Source organism: Bombyx mori, chromosome 4 (assembly GCF_030269925.1).
Source record: "Bombyx mori chromosome 4, ASM3026992v2".
NCBI lineage: Eukaryota > Metazoa > Arthropoda > Insecta > Lepidoptera > Bombycidae > Bombyx > Bombyx mori.
Genome location: NC_085110.1, coordinates 6,191,993 through 6,212,069, shown reverse-complemented (window position 1 = coordinate 6,212,069; position 20,077 = coordinate 6,191,993).

Here is a 20,077-nt window from a genome sequence, read left to right as displayed (position 1 = left end):
ATTGTTTTTCACATGGGCAGTTATACGTTGCGTGTTCACGAGTTGGGAAACCATCCGCTTTGTTTGTGTTAACGTCAGAACAAAAAACAAAAAATGTGGTTTACCAAAGAGCACTTCAATGAAACGGATAATTTGCGGACACGTATAACGCTACGATTCAGTATTTACTTTGGATTCACTTTCATTTACTTAGAGAAGTTCAACTAAATAACACTTCATTTTTGTAATCGAAATGAATTCATTACTGTTGTGAAATGAATTTTTTTTTTCCTTTTCAAATATAAAACAAACAAAAAAAAATTCTTCATCTTTTAATCACCAAACGAAATGTTACATAAAACGAAGCCATCTGGTGGCGAAACGGAGTTCGCCGGGTTTGCTAGTCTTATATAAATGTTTTAAAACTAAGCATAAAAATTATATTAATGTCTTACTTTATACTGTATATTATACATTGCATAAAAAAATCCAATATACCAGTAGGTGTCCTAAATTTTCAATCACAATTCTACCAAGTACACGGTTTTAATAAACTACGTGACTGTTTTCCCAAACCATCAATACTTGAGTATACTTAATGGCGTCGCCAAATGATTAAACAAAAAAATTCCAAGAAAACAAAAGCTTTCATTCACAATTGAACAAAATATCGCAGACAGCGACATAATGAAAAAACGATTACTTAAAAAATTATATATATTTTTTTCATTGATCGCATTAGCTGTTCAATATTTACAAATTAAATGTTAAAACAATTGTGAGTACACGATTCTCTCAATTCTCCTTGTCTTAACCCGGATCCTGGACGTTCGTAATCCGACACCTCTTGTATTCAATCGACTCTCTACTAATTCGCTAGCACGATGCTATAGGGCTGTCAGATTCAGTCGTTTGTGAACAATAATATAATATGAATACAAATATTCAGAAAATACCGCACGATTTACAAAATATATACATAAATACATTTAAATTTATTAAGAGAATTCCCTAATTTGATAGGCAATAGATTACGTTCGGTACAAGGGCGGATCCAGGGGGGGGGTCATGGGGTCATGACCCCCCCCTGAGCTGGTTCCAGGACCTAGGTGACCACATATTGAACATAATGATTTTAAGACACAATATATTGTTGCTCCTTAATTAATTTAATATATTAAAATAACTTTGTATGATGGCAAATATTTGGGAACGAACGCATCGAAAATTTGAATTTTACCGCGCCGCACTCGCGCGCGCTTTTCGATTACGTAACGTCTAGCTAGGCCTAACCTCAAATTGAATCCTAACCTCAATCGGAATCGGAACGACTAAACTTCAACATATTATAACATAGGTCTAAGTTAAAAAACTAAAATTTCTTTCTAGCTTTAATGTGCTTATAAGTGTACCTTTATAAGTATTCTTAGTTCTTTATATATTCTTAGTTCTTTATAAGTATTCTTTTTTTTTTAATTATTATAACAACTAAGAGGCAAACGAGCAAGACGGGTCACCTGATGGTAAGTGATTCACCGCCGCCCATGGTCACCAGCGCTTACGCCAGTGCGTTGCCTACCCTTCAGATAAGAATATGCTCTTTTCTTGAATAACCCAATGTCGCAGTTGTTGGGGAAAACCGCTGATGGCAACGAATTCCAGAGATTTACTGTGCGTGGCAGAAAACTGTTTTTAAAACGTATTGTAGTGGAACGCCAACCATCCAGATGGTGCGGATGATAGTTCCGGCGAGACGATCGGTTGCGAAAATCAGCGGCTTCTATTAAATTGAACAACTCCTCAGAAACACTCCCCATTGTATGCATAGGGAAGATAGATCCCTACGCAGTGCCAAAGGATCTAGCCGATCGGCAAGTTCAGGATCGTCGACAATCCGAGATACCCTACGTTGGATTCGGTCAAATGGAGATAGCTGATAACCCGGAGCCCCGGCCCAAAGGTGGCAACAATACTCCATGTGAGGCCACACCTGCGCCTTATACAGTTTAAGGCGGTGAGCCGGCTTGAAGTACTGTTTGGCCCTGTTGAGTACTCCGAGTTTTTTGGAGGCCATTTTAGCCTTGCTCTCCAAATGACCGCCAAACTTGACAACACTCGAAATGTCTACGCCCAGAATGCCAATGTTCGGCTTGGCACAAAGGTGAGTGTTTCCGAAGAGTGGCGATGCGACAAAGGGGGCTTTTTTAGCGGTGAACGCGCAAACTTGAGTCTTAGAAGGGTTAAACTGGACTAGATTTAGTCCCCCCCAATCGGAAATCTTCACAAGGGATGATTCGATTTTAGACACAAGTTTGTTCCGACACTCATCGACGTGATCCCGAGAGATATTGCTGCGCCCAAAATACAGTGCATCCACGGTACTGTCATCCGCATAGCAATGAATGCCACTGGTATGCAACAAATCATTGATATGCAGAATGAACAATGTCGGGGATAACACGCAGCCTTGGGGAACACCAGCATTTACGGTCCGGGGGTCCAAGCATGAGCCGTCTACGACGACTTTAACTCTCCGTTCCGCAAGGAAACTGCCGATCCACCTACAAAGTCTCTCAGGAAGCCCATAGGAAGGAAGCTTCGATAGTAAGGCTTTATGCCAAACCCGATCGAAGGCTTTCGCAATGTCCAAACTAACGCCTAGTGCCTCACCCCTACTCTCAACCGCCTGCGCCCAACGGTGAGTTAGTAAAGCCAGAAGATCATCAGCTGATCGGCCTTTGCGGAAGCCATATTGGCGGTCTCTGATCAGCTGGTGCTCTTCCAAGTAGCCCATGAGCTGGCGGTTGATTATGGATTCCATAATTTTGGAGAGTAAGGAGGTGATAGCGATAGGCCTGTAGTTGGACAGATCTGAGCGGTCGCCTTTTTTAGGGATCGGATGTACTAGAGCCGTCTTCCATGAATGTGGGACAACGCTGAGGACATAAGAGTGTCTGAATAAGCGCGTTAAAACCGGTGCCAGCTCTGGAGCACACACCTTCAGCACAATAGGAGATATTCCATCGGGCCCACTCGACTTGTTGACATCCAGGGAGAATAGTGCTTTCCGCACAGCACACTGTGTGAAGCGGACGTCCGCCATTGTGGTTTCACACCTCGGGATGGTCGGAGGAGTGTTCCCCCTGTCGTCAAGAGTCGAGTTTTCCGCAAAGATAGAGCCAAGAAGATCGGCTTTCTCCCTTGCGGAATAGGCCAATGAACCACCCTCCCCGCGCAAAGGTGGAAGCGTCGACCGACAGAAATTACCCTAGACAGCCTTGGCGAGAGACCAGAACGCACGAGAGCCAGATGGCAGGCGTGCCAGTCTCTCGCCAGTTCTGCCAACGTAATTTGATTTTGCCAATGCAATTTGCCTCTTAAAGAACCTGGAAGCAGAGTTGTACTTCTTCTTGAGTGAGTCAGAGTTTACATCCTTAGCGGCCTTTGCCCTAGCCTAAGCCTGGTAGCATTCCCGCTTGCGACGATTATTATCCCAGTGTGTGTGTTTTAACTTAAATGTTATTGTTGTTAATGCTCATAAAGTACCTCGTAGGTAGATATGTAGGTACCTACTTACAGAAAGAGTCCTGCGTGACTTATGTACCTACTTATATATATTTTTTGGACGAGAGAGATTGAAGAGCCTAAGGTTACTAACCCAATCTAATAAAATCTTAGATAAATTCACACAATGAAATCAAGTGTATCGTCGTGACCACATTGATTTTAATGCTTTTAAAAATAAAAGCTTTTAAATATGTACAAGTTATTATGTGTTAAGTTTTTCAAGTGTAAAATAAAGAATAAATATTTTTAAGTACAGTACTTACGTACATTAATAAAATACCTACTTTTTACTTGTATCTATTGTTATCAAAATTAAATTATAAGTTCTTGACTTGACTATGACTATGTGACCCCCTCCTGGCACCAAAGCTGGATCCGCCCTTGGTTCGGTATAAACATCAAAAAACAATGACAACCTTTTCAAAAGTAAAACAGAACAAAGGAAGTTTTTTATTGGGATCAAGATATGGGGGCCCGATAAATCAAAGTACTATTATTACCGCTGTCAATAGAAGCTACACTACGGTTTTGATGTTAAGTAAACGACTTTGTTAGCGGTGATATCGTTCAGAGATAGCCCTGCCTAAGCCGACACGAGAGCAAAGAGGTGGAACTTTACAAAGGAGTGCGTTGTGCCTTCCTCGGTTATAAATCGAATTCCGCGACGACACCACGCAGATCAACGTTCAAGATTACTGAACTTACGATTATGTTCTGTTAGGAATCGTCCCGGCTCCGACGAGATAATTTGTTAACGACAGTCGGCCCGCGGGCCAGTCTAGTTGCAGTCGACCGCTCATAAATCCCTGTACGTATAAATAACAGAAAATAATTTACGTTTATCAAGACTAGAGGAAGCTTATAGTTATAATGTTTCGACGGGACAGACGTTTCGTAATGATATACTGCATTGATATCTCATATGTACGTATTATTGGAAAAAAATATCGTCGAACTGTCAGGCTTGGACTATGCACTTCTTAAGTTCCTTATAAAGAACAACTGAATTGAATTATAAATCATCTTCCTGTCTTTATCAGTTGGGGTTGTTAGTTTTGAGTCGTCGTGGCCTAAAGGATAAGACGTCCGATGCATTCGTATCTAGTGATGCGCCGGTGTTCGAATCCCGCAGGCGGGTACCAATTTTTCTAATAAAATACGTACTCAACAAATGTTCACGATTGACTTCCACGGTGAAGGAATAGCATCGTGTAATAAAAATCATACCCGCAAAATTATAATTTGCGTAATTACTGGTGGTAGGACCTCTTGTGAGTCCGCACGGGTAGGTACCACCGCCCCGCCTATTTCTGCCGTGAAGCAGTAATGCGTTTCGGTTTGAAGGGTGGGGCAGCCGTTGTAACTATACTGAGACCTTAAAACTTATATCTCAAGGTGTGTGGCGCATTTACGTTGTAGATGTCTATGGGCTCCAGTAACCACTTAACACTAGGTGGGCTGTGAGCTCGTCCACACATCTAAGCAATAAAAAAAAGTTGTTTGATTTTAAAAATTAAACAACTTTATTTTTTGTTGTGTGTTTTAGAGAGATTTATATGATGTCAACTTTAGTTGTTCATGATAGTCATTTAATTGACAGATATTATAGAATAGCACTTTGCGGCTTAATTTAAAAAAAATGGTACGGATATTTAGTAGAAATAGTAGTAAATATATTCAATAGTTATATTAGTAGCAGCTTACTATTGAATATTGGGAAATTAGTATTGAAATAGAGTAGAAAGATACAGTAACACGACGTATGCGATGAAATGCGATAAACAAAATCGTTATTTTAGTGAAATTTTTTATGTAGATTATATGATCATACATTAATAATCACTAACAAAAAACGTTAAAACTAAAGATAGTAGGTAAACTTCCTTTCTCGATGACAAAGACTATTAGCCAATGTTTACGCGTCTAAGTTCAAGAATGCTATTGATTACACGCGGAGAACGCTCGCTGTTGCTGATAAGAGCCAGCCTGTCCATGTGCCGAGTGCATTTCTCAGCAATACAACAACAAAATATAATTTGATAACGTAACGAGCTACGAGATTGACTCACGGACCGTCTCAAACAGCTATTATGCAAGTAAACACATAATATACTTCTGGTACACGAGTTCTATGAACTAGCGGAGCGAGCGATATTAAATTTATGTCACGTGTTATCGTAAGAAATGAATTTTGTAATGGCACACGTTTTCCGGAGCTTCATAACGTACCGTACAAATATCGATACCGGTATTAAATTTCCCTGGTTTATTAAGAAATAAAATTATGCCAGAGGAAGCTAAAATTTATGTGTAGTTTCCTTTTTGAAGCACCTCAAGAGTGGTAAACCTCAAAAATATCTAAAATGTTAGTTTTATAAACACGAAAAGTAATCTTTCTATTTCCAAACATAATGCCGTCAAGTATCTAATGTTTTGAAAGCCAAAGTCAAGCGACATAATAGATAGGAATTGTTTTGATATTTGCATAGAATATATATATACCCACTGGGTTAATTGATTGTTCCATATATCCATTTGTTCAGGAGGTTACTTTCTCTAGTTTTGAATTTGTTCAATTCAAAATACTCAGACGGCGATCTGCCTCGCAGTAGGATTCCCTGTGCTGTTAGAATTAAAATTGTTGAGAATTAAATGTATATTTCAAAAGAAATTGCTATGAAATGCTAACAGTTGTCCAAGCGCCTCCAAAGGAGACCTAACAACTCAAAGGGCAGCTGCTTCGCGAATGAATCTACTACCGGATCGGAATCGTGACCCGCTGAGAAGATCCGTCCAGATACTCAGCGGGCTGATGTTTAGGTTAACGGTTAGAGTCCCTAAGCCAACTCCTAGTGTTAGAGTTAAAGGCGTCTAATGCAAGGTTATACGAAATGTCGTTCCATTTATTTCATAAAATAAAATAAAAAAATAATGAAGAACCGATAATTGTCGAACAGATGAGTTGAGATGATATCTCGTCATTATAAAAGCGTGAATGTTGCTACTCACCTTAAGACTTAAGGTCGAAGTTTCATTGGTGTCGTTTGACATCAGTCCCAATTGTCAAACTCAAAGAATGACTGGTTCGCGGCAGAAACCGGCAAGAGTACCTAACCGTGCGGGCTTCTTACAAAACGCTCTACTTCCATTATCTTCGTCTAGTAGTATAGTGACTTCCTGATAAAGCCTAATATATTCGAATATTGGACTTATAATTAGACGGGACATGCTTTCTTTTTTTATTTATTGCTTAGATGGATGGACGAGCTCACAGCCCACCTGGTGTTAAGTGGTTACTGGAGCCCATAGACATCCACTACGTAAATGCGCCACCCACCTTGAGATATAAGTTCTAAGGTCTCAAGTATAGTTAAAACGGCTGCCCCACCCTTCAAACCGAAACGCATTACTGCTTCACGGCAGAAATAGGCAGGGTGGTGGTACCCATCCGCGCGGACTCCCAAGAGGTCCTATCACCAGTAAAAACCTTATGACCAATGTATTTGATACCAATGTATTTGACCAATGTACAGAGTATGACCAATGTATTTGACCAATGTGCGAGGAAATAAAAACTCATATAAAGTTTAACAACGATCACTTACGAATCTAATTTGTACAAACATTTAACATATCTACTATCATAACAGAAAATTAGTTCAGTATACTTGTTCCAGAATTGTTTACGTTTCTACTAAGCAAAATTAGCACTTTCCGTCTACATAGGTGTTAAATATTTGGCTCTCTTATAAACTAGGTAACGTTTTAAAAACTATCACTACTCTGTTCTGTAAATATTTATTCAAAATGGATATATATCGGATTTGGCAGAATTGTGTTTGGTAAATCACTCCCACATGTGGAACAATTTTTTTTTTGTTTGACCCACATTTCGTACAATGCGTCGCTGTTAGTTTGATTCAGACTGAATTGATTACTGGTAACATTTTATGTTCGATACAGACAAATTCAGTACGTCAGGTGTCTGTTGAAATCATGATTTGGAACCCGATCGGTTGGATACGTAAGGTACTAATCGACATGAAAGTAGAGAAATTAACTTTTTTTTTTTATTGCCTTATAGGCAGACGAGTATACGGCCCACCTGATGGTGAGTGGTTACCGTTGCCCATGGACTTCAGCAATGCCAGGGGCAGAACCAAGCCGCTGCCTACTGCTTAATACTCTCCACAAGCCTCGTTTGAAGAAGGACATGTCATAGCGCTCGGGAAACACCGTGGAGGGGAGCTCATTCCATAGCCGGATGGTACGTGGCAAAAAAGATCTCTGGAAACGCATTGTGGATGAACGTAGTGGCTCCAGGTAGTATGGATGAACTCTACTCCGGTGGCAGGCGGTGCGATGGTAAAAGCGAGATGTCGGTATCATCTCGAACAATTCCTCAGAGCACTCCCCACTTAAATTTCTTGGCGGTTGTTTGTTGGCATGATTTCCAACTTCACAAATCGGACAAATGCATTGGTGCTTGAAGAACACGAACTTGACCGATCCAGCCGATTGAAGACTATACTAGCGTATTGGTTTAATGGATGCTTATCCTCAAAACCGGAATGGATAGCTTTGGTTTTTTTTTTATTGCCCTTGTAGGCAGACGAGCATACGGCCCACCTGATGGTGAGTGGTTACCGTCGCCCATGGACTTCAGCAATGCCAGGGGCAGAGCCAAGCCGCTGCCTACCGCTTAATACTCTCCACAAGCCTCGTTTGAAGAAGGACATGTCATAGCGCTCGGGAAACACCGTGGAGGGGAGCTCATTCCATAGCCGGATGGTACGTGGCAAAAAAGATCTCTGGAAACGCACTGTGGATGACCGCAGTGGCTCCAGGTAGTATGGATGAACTCTACTCCAGAGGCGGGCGGTGCGATGGTAAAAACGAGATGCCGGTATCATCTCGAACAATTCCTCAGAGCACTCCCCATGGAACATACGGTACAGAATACAGAGGGAACCGAAGTCCCTCCGCAGACCCAGAGGCTCCAAATGATCCGTGAGAATGGGATTATCGACAATCCGAACGGCCCTCTTCTGTACACATATATTGCATCATGTCCTATCATCAGCGGGTGAATTAATGAAAAGTTTATCAAAAACAGAAAACTAGGTCGAACCTAAATATTGCAAAAATCGTTTCCACGGCGGAGTATTTTGTTTTTGTGTTTTTTGACCTTCAGAAAGCAATCTATAAATAATGGCCATATGGGATATCTTCAACAAGCGATAATCAATTGCAATTCAAAAGCCGCAGTTTCAAAAGTATCTACCTGCTCTTAGGCTTATAATGCCACAATCTCTATCATTATGAACTTTGACAAACGCAACCTTAGACCATGTACAATAGCGTATAAGAACTATATAACTATAGCACATTGATAGAAATTCGTACACAATCATACAACAATGATACTTCAAGATTCATTCATTGCTTGTATTACATTTTTTCTTTTGTTTCGTTATTGACATTTCGAAAAAAGTAATAAAGTTTCAAAATATATGTTAATGATAACACTGAAGTTTATCAATAGCTACTAAGCAACCAAATATATTCCGAAAATCGCTTAAGAAGCAAAATTGAAAATGTTGCTGTACTGTTTTGTCTTTATATATTTATAAATGGATAATCTAAAATTCAACACTTATCGTAGCGGCATCATAACGGAACCAATGGTCGTTCTTAGAAAATAATTATTTTCTCATCTACAACATCAACACAACAAAACCCCGTGGCGTCTTCAATTAATATGCTACGTGACTTGATTAACAAAACATTGGTGATAATTACTTAATGATCTTGTTAGATGTTCATTCGTAATGCAGGAAAATATCACATTTTCACAAGTCAACTATGGAAAACTTCTTACTCACTATAATCTGCAATCACTCTTCAAATGTCAACTTAGAGCCTAGTGAGCTTGCACGGATTGGTACCACCAACATTTTTAATGGTTTTTTACTGGTAGTAGGGCCTCTTGTGGGCACGCACGGGTAGGTACCACTACCCTGCCTATTTCTGCCGTGAAGCAGTAATGCGTTTCGGTTTGAAAGGTAGGACAGCCGTTGTACTGTACTGTGACCTTAGAGCTCATATCTCAAGGTGGGTGGCAGAATTTATGTTATAGATGTCTATGGGCTCCAGTAACCACTAACACCAGGTGGGCTGTGAGCTCGTCCACCCATCTCAGCAATAAAAACAAAAAAAAACCGTTTTTAGGATAGCCGTTAATTTAATTAATTTCGAATTTCGATTCATCTCTCAACAAAAACGGAGGCATTTCATTATTAACTACTTAACGCCATACGAGCCGGAAGCTTTTGTGCTCATCTACGCTATATGTAAACACACTTTAAGTTACTTATCAACAAAATGAACTGCGTCACAAACAGATAACACTTGGACAGTAGCAATCCAGCATCATGTAGGCGAAGAAGGGTAATTATATTCCGAAACGTTCGCGCTTCGAATATACAATGAAGGCGCCAACGTTAATTAGCCGTGTTTGGGTATGAACGGAACGTCACGCACGCATGTCATCGCGTTTAGGTATAATCGTTAGTTTATCTCGTGTTTTTTAATGAGATATGGTATGTTAGAAACACTGGACATTACAATTATTTATCCACGGCTGTTTTCATTTTTATTTTTATTGCTTAAATAGGATGGACGTCTACAACGCAAATGCCGCCACTCACCCTGAGACATGAGTTTTTAGGTGTCAGTATAGTTACAACGGCTGCCCCACCCTTCAAACCGAAACGCATTACTGCTTCATGGCAGAAATAGGCGGTGTGGTGTACCTATCTGTGCGGACTCACGCGAGGTCCTACCAACAGTAATTACGCAAATTATAATTTTGCGGGTTTGATTTTTATTACACGATGTTATTCCTTCACCGTGGAAGTCAATCGTGAACATTTCTTAAGTACGTATTTCATTAGTAAATTTCTTCTCTGTATGGTGGTGTAGTAGCTAAGGTCCTCGACGAACGAGGATCATGCGTTCGATTTCCAATTTGAGTAAGCGTTCGTATGACGAACAAATAAGTTCGGTCTTTGTCAAGTTTTTTTCTGCTGCTTTAATTAATTTATCAAGAAACAATTATTAAAACAATTTATTTAACCTATCCTATTTAATTTATGATTCACTAGCGACCCGCCCTCGCTTCGCTTCGGAAACATTAAAACACACATGAAACAAAAAAAAAAAAAAAAAAGTAGCCTATGTTCATCAGGGACAATGTCGGCTTCTAATGGAAAAAGAATTTTTCAAATCGGTCCAGTAGTTTCGGAGCCTATTCGAAACAAACAAACAAACAAATCTTTCCTCTTTATAATATTAGTATAGATATAGATTTTAGAATCTTCGAGTTTTTTTAATTTCCTTTCCGTAGTTTTCGTAGAGCGTGGACGACTGAACCGACTCTGGTAATATCTGCGATTGGGTACTTGTTTTTCAATTGTTTTCTAAGGCCAAGGTGTGGCCCACGAGTATACGACCTATTTAATGAAGAGGAATCCCTGTTGTTCGTGGCGGTCAGTAAAACTATAGTCACAGAGTAGTTAACGGAGTATAAATACCACAAAATGAATACGGTAAAATATGAAAGTGGAATTCTGCATTGCAATACCATACAGCAGCAATAGACAGACCATAAATGAACAACAGACATTTCACCGATAATCACGCAATTTCTTTTTTTCTTTTTCGGATTCTTTTATTTTATTTTTCTTTCTATTGCTTAGATGGGAGGACGAGCTCACGGCCCACCTGGTGTTAAGTGGTTACCGGAGCCCATAGACATTTACAACGTAAATGCCGCCACTCACCTTGAGATATGAGTTCTAAGGTCTCATTATAGTTACAACGGCTGCCCCACACTTCAAACCGAAACGCATTACTGCTGCACGGCAGAAATAGGCAGAGCGGTGGTACCTACCCGTACGGACTCACAAGACGTCTTACCATCAGTAATTACACAAATTAAAATTATATTATTCTATTATTATTACATAATTCTATTATTCGAATTTACGAGTTCGATAAAGGTTGATGCCCTACCAACTTTATGATACTGAATTACATAGCTCCAATACTGATTCTATTCCACAATTTCGTATTATCCTCAGAACTCACGCATCAACATAAATCACTATGAGTAATTGCCGAAAGTTACGAATGCCATTGTTTGAATGTTCAGTGTATTTTACTATCCGCATCGCATACTTAACAAATGCACCGTAATATTTTAATTTGTCACACGTAATGCACTAGTGGCCTGTGGGAATCGAACTAGGCCCTTGGTCACGATGCCTTGAACTCGTGACCATTTGTTAAGAATACGAAAGACAATGTAAATAGAAGAGCTCGCAGGCTTTTGAGAAATCAATTGCACAGAAGAAACAGCAAACCTCTGTGCTCGTAGTGTTCTAAACTATTTGATGAGCGATAATCGATAGAGATTTGGAAGTTAAGATAATTTAAGGTAAGCTAAGAGAAATTAATATTAAATAAAAAAGTTCTAAGCTATCTCCAAACTTATCAAATGACGAAATCTAATTAATTATACGTCATAACAATGTGTAGAGAATGTTTTTTTTTGTTTGTTTAAAAAGGTTTACTGTGTTAGGGTACATTTACAATGGAAACAGTAGGAGCGTACGTCCCGGCCCCTGTAGGTGGCGGCTTCCCCCTGGTGAAGGTCATGGGGCGACCTGAGGGGGTCGAGACCGCGCGGCGCGCTACCAAGGAGTAATCTCTTCGAGATAAAAAAGAGCAACCAGTTGACGGTGTATCGCGTTCCGACCCGGCAGGCTGGTTATGGTCCAGCGGGTAATTCTGGGACAGCAGCGGCCCCGTCTGTGCAGCCTGACGGGCTGCCATACCGAGACGGCCGACGTTTCAGAGCCTTCGATTCGCCTCGAAGGTTCCGTCGGCCGGGCGTCCTTGGGGTGAGCTGCGCCGTCTGATTCTAGTGTTGACCGCGGTAACCCCTTACCTCATCCGGGTTCTGATCTCGCAGGGGATTGGACGCTTGGGCGAAGACTGCAGGGTAGGGTCCTGAAAATATCCTGAGTCCGTGGTCTCGCAGTCGCAGACCAGTCCCAAATACTCCGCGAGCCCCCTAGGCGCGGTGACCTCGTACGGGGTTCGGCCCCCGGCCGGGGAAAAGAAAGTTACATTTACAAAGTGTTATATCGATTGGATGTAGAAAAAAAATGAACATACATCTGAGCTAAGGGGTTAAGTTTATGTTGTGGAGGTTATTTAGTCTAATAATAATACAATCAAATGAAAAACAACATCACTTACATGTGTTTGCCTATTTTTCCAAATAACTAATAATACCATTTAAAATAATCAGCTTACAACATGAAGACCAATTCAAAACCTAAGTTAAAGTATACATCGCAGCTTTAGCTGTAAATGTTGAAATATTGAGTCGTTTACAACCATTGGCAGTCAGGAAACTTAGTTAATGGGTACTTGTAATCAAGCCTAGCTAACTTTCCATAAATTTACAACCATATTCGATTAGGCACGGTGATAATAGAATATGCCATTTAATGGTGAATAGATACATGGTTTTCGAAACTTATTGCAACTAAATGTATCTTTGTGTTAAAGGAAATCTTAAGATAACTTTTTGAAATAACTTTAAGAAGAAGAACTTTAACAACTTTATTTTTGATGTTTTAGGTCATGTCTCTACACTGTCTGTCCAGTCGTTTGTTCGGCTTTTGAAATAAATATCGATCTACCACATCCCCACTTTTATTGCATCTGTGCGTAAATGAACTCACGGCCTGTCTAGTCCTAAGTGCTTACTAGAACCGATACGCCTCATAATGTGAACGCTGCCACCCAGTTTGAAGCAGTCTAAATCTCAGTTGTCAATGCTTGACGGCTTCGTGGTAGAAATAGACAGGTCGATAGTATCTATCTGTTCAGACTTATAATACTACCAAACAGTAATATCGCAAATAGTGCATAAATTATGCGACCTTTAATAATATTTGAAATGTTTTAAGTATGTATTTCACTGAAAGCGTTGTCACCTGCCTAGGGATTTTAACACAACACAGGCATAGCCGCATCCCTCAAAACGATGTATATGTGTATATACACCGGGCGTTTCATCCTTAAAGGTAAGGACTATTTGTACAATTATCTCACTTTCCAATTTTACGGTAGGCAGTGGCTTGGCTCTGCCCCTGGCATTGCTGAAGTCCATGGGCGACGGTAACTACTGACCGTGGGCCGTATGCTCGTCTGCCTACAGGGCCAATAAAAAATGTACTACTGCCCATGTTTGATCAAAAATATCAAACTACATGATTTGAAAGGTAGCATAACTCAATGTTTCAAGGTTGGCGATGATATTTACATTAGGGGCTACAGTAAACGTTTAAAACCAATATGGACGTAAGCTCTCTCATCTATCATCTACGCTGATTAAGAAAATCTTAGGTCAACGAACCATACGTGTCGATGTTAAGTTAACGGCCTGCATCATCTACCAGTTCTCATCAAAAGCAGTCAAATGTGTGGTGCGGTTTCAGTAATACAAAATGCCTAGTCAGTCACCACATTGAACACGACTATTATAGCAAAAAAAAAAAAACAAAGATAAGAAGTTCATTAAGATTGTGGGCGAAAATACGCGACCCGTCAACAAGCTGAGTGCTATTTGTTTTAGTTGCGAGTGTGGCTCTTATCAACGTCCTTAATTATGTTTGTAGAATGCTAATGCTTACCAAAAGAATGGGCCCGGTGCGGTTTGGCTATTGGCTTTTCCCGTAGTTTGATAAATAATTCGGCTTTTAAAAGATTTTGTTTGAAGAAACTAGTACCTGTTCTTCTGGACAATGGAAACGTAGGAATTTGGTTCTGCACGTAATTTTACAGAGAAGATGTTCAGAAAAAGATAGTTATATATTTGAAAAAGAAGATTGTCAAAAATAAAAATATGAAGGGGACAACTGAACAACAGATTTAGGGACATCGACTGGTCCTACTTACAATCGTGCAAGAGGCATATTTGAGAAAGAAAAATTGTTTTAAATTTTTTAAACCAAGTTTTCTATTTGCTCTGGGTAAATTTTATATCAAAATACCTACTATATAAATATGAGTATAATATTTATAATATTTATGTAAATAACTACTAGGAAATAAAACTGTACATTGATAAATGTGACAATAGCTTGGTCTCTGCACTTTTTGTTATAAAATACAAAATAAAACCTACGAGTATTAAAAAAAAATTGAACTTGCCTTGGTATGCACAGGACCCTTGAATATTGAAGACACAGAATCGCTGCTCGTTTTTTTAATATGTAGGTGGGCGTACGAGCTCTCAGCCCACCCGATGCATGGTGGTCACCATAAAAAATAATAAAATAAAATACCATAAAAATGAAAACATGAATTCCGCCAGCCATCTTGCTTGAGGTTGAAATCTCTTTTTATTTTACTTTGGAAATACCCAATCTTTATTTAGCTTCGCTAATCAGACAATTCCCAATGCCCTAGATCCGTTAACAAACAAGCCGATATAATGAATAACAAGGAACAAGTCAGCATAAATATTACTGATTACATTTACACCTACTCAGTCAATCTCCTCGTTGGTCTGGTAGTTAGTGATTTGACTTCTGTACCAAGGCTCTGGTTCGGATCCCGGTCTATCTTTGTGAAAAATTTGGTATCTGGGTTCTTTTCTTGTGTTTTTGTTTTCGCTGTTAAAACACAGAAGAAAATCCTAGTATTTAAAATTTTGAACTCAATTGGTTAAGACTTTTAGAGGCATAGTCCAAGAGCAAACAAACCCGAAATCTACCAGCGAGACACAATAAAAACACTGTGAATCAATAATAATCAAACAAACTATTTAGCAAACAACCCGAACGCTATATTATACCTAGTCAGGTCATAAATTCTGTCACATGTTTAATGTAAAATAATTGAAACAAGTTTATTCATTATGTAACCATTCATATACCAAAATGAATTTAACAAAACATAGATTCTTATGATACTAAAGTTTATTCAAAATGACCTCCGTGATTTTGAATACAGGCCTTCAATCTGCGCGGCCAGTCGTCTATCGCAGCACGAACGAGGTCCATGTCAATATCGGCGGCTGCCTTAATCAAGGATGTCTTGAGTGACTGCAAATTGGGATGAGGCTTTGAGCACGCCTTTTCCTCCAAGTGTTGCCATATCTTGTAATCTAACGGATTCAAATCTGGACTGGAGGAGGGCCAGTCTTCGTGCCGGATGAAGTCGATTTCACGCGCCGCCAGCCAGTCTTGTGTGCTCTTCGCTCTATGAGCTGGCGCCGAATCTTGTTGCAATACCCAGTGCCTGTTATTGAACATGGTATGAGAAACAGGTTCCACAAGGTTCGTCAGGACTGTATTTTGATACACAACTGCATTCGTTTTTACACCTTTCTCACAAAAATGTACCTCTGTTAAGCCCCAATAAGAAACTCCCAACCATACCATGAGCGAGGATGGAAAATGACCTCGTTGGACACGCGGAATATGGTTGCTCGCTTCTTCATTACTGTGTGCGTACACCTTATCATTTTGTTTGTTGTAGCTCTCTTCTACGGTAAAAATTTTTTCATCCGAAAAAAGATAATCCCGATATTTTTTTCCCGCGTACCGCTTCAACAAAGCGCGGCATCTCTTCAGTCTCAGATCCATTAGACGAGCATTCAAACGATGTACTGTTTTTCTTCGATATGCCCGAAGCCCTAAGTCTTCATTTAACACCCTTTTCACCGTGGTTCTGCTTAACCCCATCTGAAGGGCCAACAGTTTCTGCTTACGTTTGGGATTTCTTTGAATTCGCGCCTTCACAGCTTTTATCACTGCTGGAGTCCTAACAGACTGAGGGCGCCCACTTCTTGACCTGTCATCTACACTAGAGTCTTCATTGTATCGTTTGATGGTACGATAAACGAATCTTTTGGTTATATTCAAAATTTTCAGTATGTTAAAAATTTGAATTGGCGCGTAACCGCAACAATGCAACGCAATAACTGCAACACGGTCCTCTTTAAGCGTCCATCCATATTTAAAAATGAGTAAAATTCTAAAAGTATATTTTTTTTTATTTTCATGAACAATACGAAATTCGAATTCAATAAACTTTTATGTGGCCAGCATTCTAAAAGAAAAGTTTTTACTGTGTGACAATACTTATGACCTGACTAGTTATATTATATCGAGAGCTTGCTCCGTGAAATTAAGCCCATTACGCAACTTATTCGTTTCATACATATTATTATGTTCGTTGCGTATAATAATTAAAACATAAAGTAAATTTAATTGATTCGAAATGTTTCTGTATAAACGCCATCGAAATTCGTAGTGAATAAACCAACTTGATAATGTTTATTTTTTTAGTTGACTAGAAAGGTTGGGGTTATAGTTAAAATATATCGATGCCATAAGGTATTCCATGCACCGGGCGCCGTTCTCGGCGAATGCGACGAAGAGTTCGACGTTCAAATTTATCCACTGAGTTTCTCGCCGGATCTTCTCAGTGGATGGCAATTCTTATCTAGTGGTACATTCAGCGAAGCACTGCTCTTTCTAGGACAAATGATAACAAGCTCTCCTACGCCGAGTCCCGTGAACTCGTCCGTCTTCTTCAATCCAGAATAGTCCCTCGAAATTACTGGCAGATGGGTAGGAAAAATTCTGCTATCTCTCTCGAACAAGCGCACCTAATGGTGCTGACGTCATGAATTGTGTGCAACCAATTTAACTACAAGTACTACTGCCGCTGAAACCATTCTTACTATTTTTTATTAACAATCGAAGTGTGTCACTCGTCTGTGTTTATTGTGTGCATTCAGAAACCTACAGTAATGCTTATTTAAACAAATTTCGCTAAAGTACTATTATTTATTTTGTGTGCAGCGTTGATGCGAAACTATGCGAATTGACATTTAGTGGTCATCAAATAAGTAAGATAATTATTAGCTTTTAGCAAGAAATTTCAAGTCTGACCTATGGTTGGCAGCTAACAATATGCTACCAAAATAAATACATTTTGTTATAATATTATAGAAATTTTCATTAACACGCTTTAAGCTTTACTCGTTAAACCATTTTTCAACGTAACCGCAAGCGCCTTGATTCCGAGTAAGCTTTTTTTTTATTGCTTAGATGCGTGGACGAGCTCACAGCCCACCTGATGTTAAGTAGCTACTGGAACCCATAGACATCTACAACGTAAATGCGCCACCCACCTTGAGATAACTTGTAAGGTCTCAGTATAGTTACAACGGCTGCCCCCACCCTTCAAACCGAAACGCGTCACTGCTTCACGGCAGAAATAGGCAGGGTGGTGGTACCTACCCGCGCGGACTCACAAGAGGTCCTACCACCAGTAAAAAGCTGCGTCTACAATGGTATGAACGGACAAATATAACTACCTACCCTCCTAGTTGGTTTAGTGAGTTTTACCACTTAACCCTATAGAAAGATTTTCTTCGAAAAGGAATCGTTTTTTACTAAACCCTAATCGTGGAAAACTTAATAGTCTGAAGCCACCAAATTTTGTTTAAATTTTGAAACTTAGATTCTGTTCTTTGATTGAGACTTCGCGTTCTCATCTCAACGTGGTGGTGGCTTTCACAATACTGGAACGATAAGACTTCGCGTTCTCCTCTCAAAGTGTTGGTGGCGTTCACAATACTGGGACGATAACTTGAATAACCGAAAACAACTTAACATCACATAAGTTTGTAGTTCAGAAATAATCAAATTTATTTCGTCGTTTTTTTGGGCTACAGGACAATAGTCTAGTTCCTAAATTATTGCCTAAAAGCTTGTTTGCACGCTCCATTGATTCGTGAAATGAGGACGTACCTATAAACGTGCATTAGACTCGGTAATGTTATAATGCTATTAATGGTTTCTTTATAATTTGCTCTAAGAAATAAAATATAATGTTCATTGGAATCTATAAAATTTGTGTTTGAATGGAATCTCTCAACAACTAGTATAGTTTCGACTCTTAATATAAAAAAGCGCCTTCAACGAAATAGAATGAGAATATCATCAATGTAGTCGAAATCAATTAAATATGGATTATTGGGAATACCTCAAAACTACTGGTCAGATCCTGTTAAAATTTAAATGGGACCACTTGAGACAATTAGAAACACCAGTTTTCAAATAAAAAAGAATCATTAAAATCAGTTCATCTAGAAAAAAAACAAAAAAGGCGAACTGAGAACCTCCTCCATTTTGGAACTCGGTTAAATATCTCATAGTATTTATTTATTTTCAAAACGCACAGACAGCCCTGCCTACAGCAATAGTCACTTAAACGTACATAACAATTTACATATAAATGTATTGATTTAAAACATTAAACCGTGTTCACAGATTATTAACAAATTACCGATTGCTTTGCTATATCGCAGAATATTAATGCTGAACTAAAAGCGGTTGTCGTGATATTATTTATAATACATTCCAATTTAAAAATAAGAGTTTATTTAGGTTTGACTTTTTGTGTCGATAAATATAGTTTTCCTATGACAACAATCTCACATGGAAGTTTAAATTATATCATTAACATTAGACTTCGCGGCTTCTTTCAATAATATATTTTATGTAAATTAGACTCAACCAATTGTAAGGTCAATTTTTTTTTAGTATTCGATTTCCGCGAGCTATAACCATAATTAAGTAATTCAACTACTTTCGTGGTTTACTTGCATTTATTATATTCACTATATTGTTTCCAACGTTTCGAATAGTTAACAGGTTTATTGATCACTAACGAATAAGGTGTTTGTTATTCGTCCACATTTAAATATACAGCGAACTGCTGTCAAATTTTCCATATTGTATACTTAGTCTGGCCATAAATACTGTTACAATTAAAAATAAACAAAATATTATATTTGAATTTGGAATCTGTCATTTTTATATGATTGCTCATTCAGTTTTCTCATTTTAGCGCCAATACATTATACAATATTTTGCGATATTAAAATAGAGTGGGGTGATAAATAGAACCGAATCGCTGTGATTGCATTACACAAAGTAGGTATGGAGCCAAATGCAATTTTTAAAACTCTCCATACGCTTGGTATTAGTAAAATGTTTGTGTACCAGGCTATTAATAGGTGCAATGAGACCTCCTCTGTTTGTGACAGAAAAAGATCTGGCCTTCCACGTAGTGTTCGTACGAAAAATGTGGTCAAAGCAGTAAGGGAAAGAATTCGAAGAAATCCTGTCCGAAAGCAAAAGATTTTATCTCGGGAGATGAAGATAGCACCTAGAACCATGTCGCGTATTTTAAAAGATGACTTAGGACTTGCAACCTATAAGAGACGTACTGGTAATTTCTTAACTGATAATTTAAAAGAGAATAGGGTGGTAAAATCGAAACAACTACTGAAGCGGTACGCAAAGGGAGGTCATAGAAAAATTTTGTTTAAGGATGAGAATTTTTTTACAATTGAGCAACATTTTAA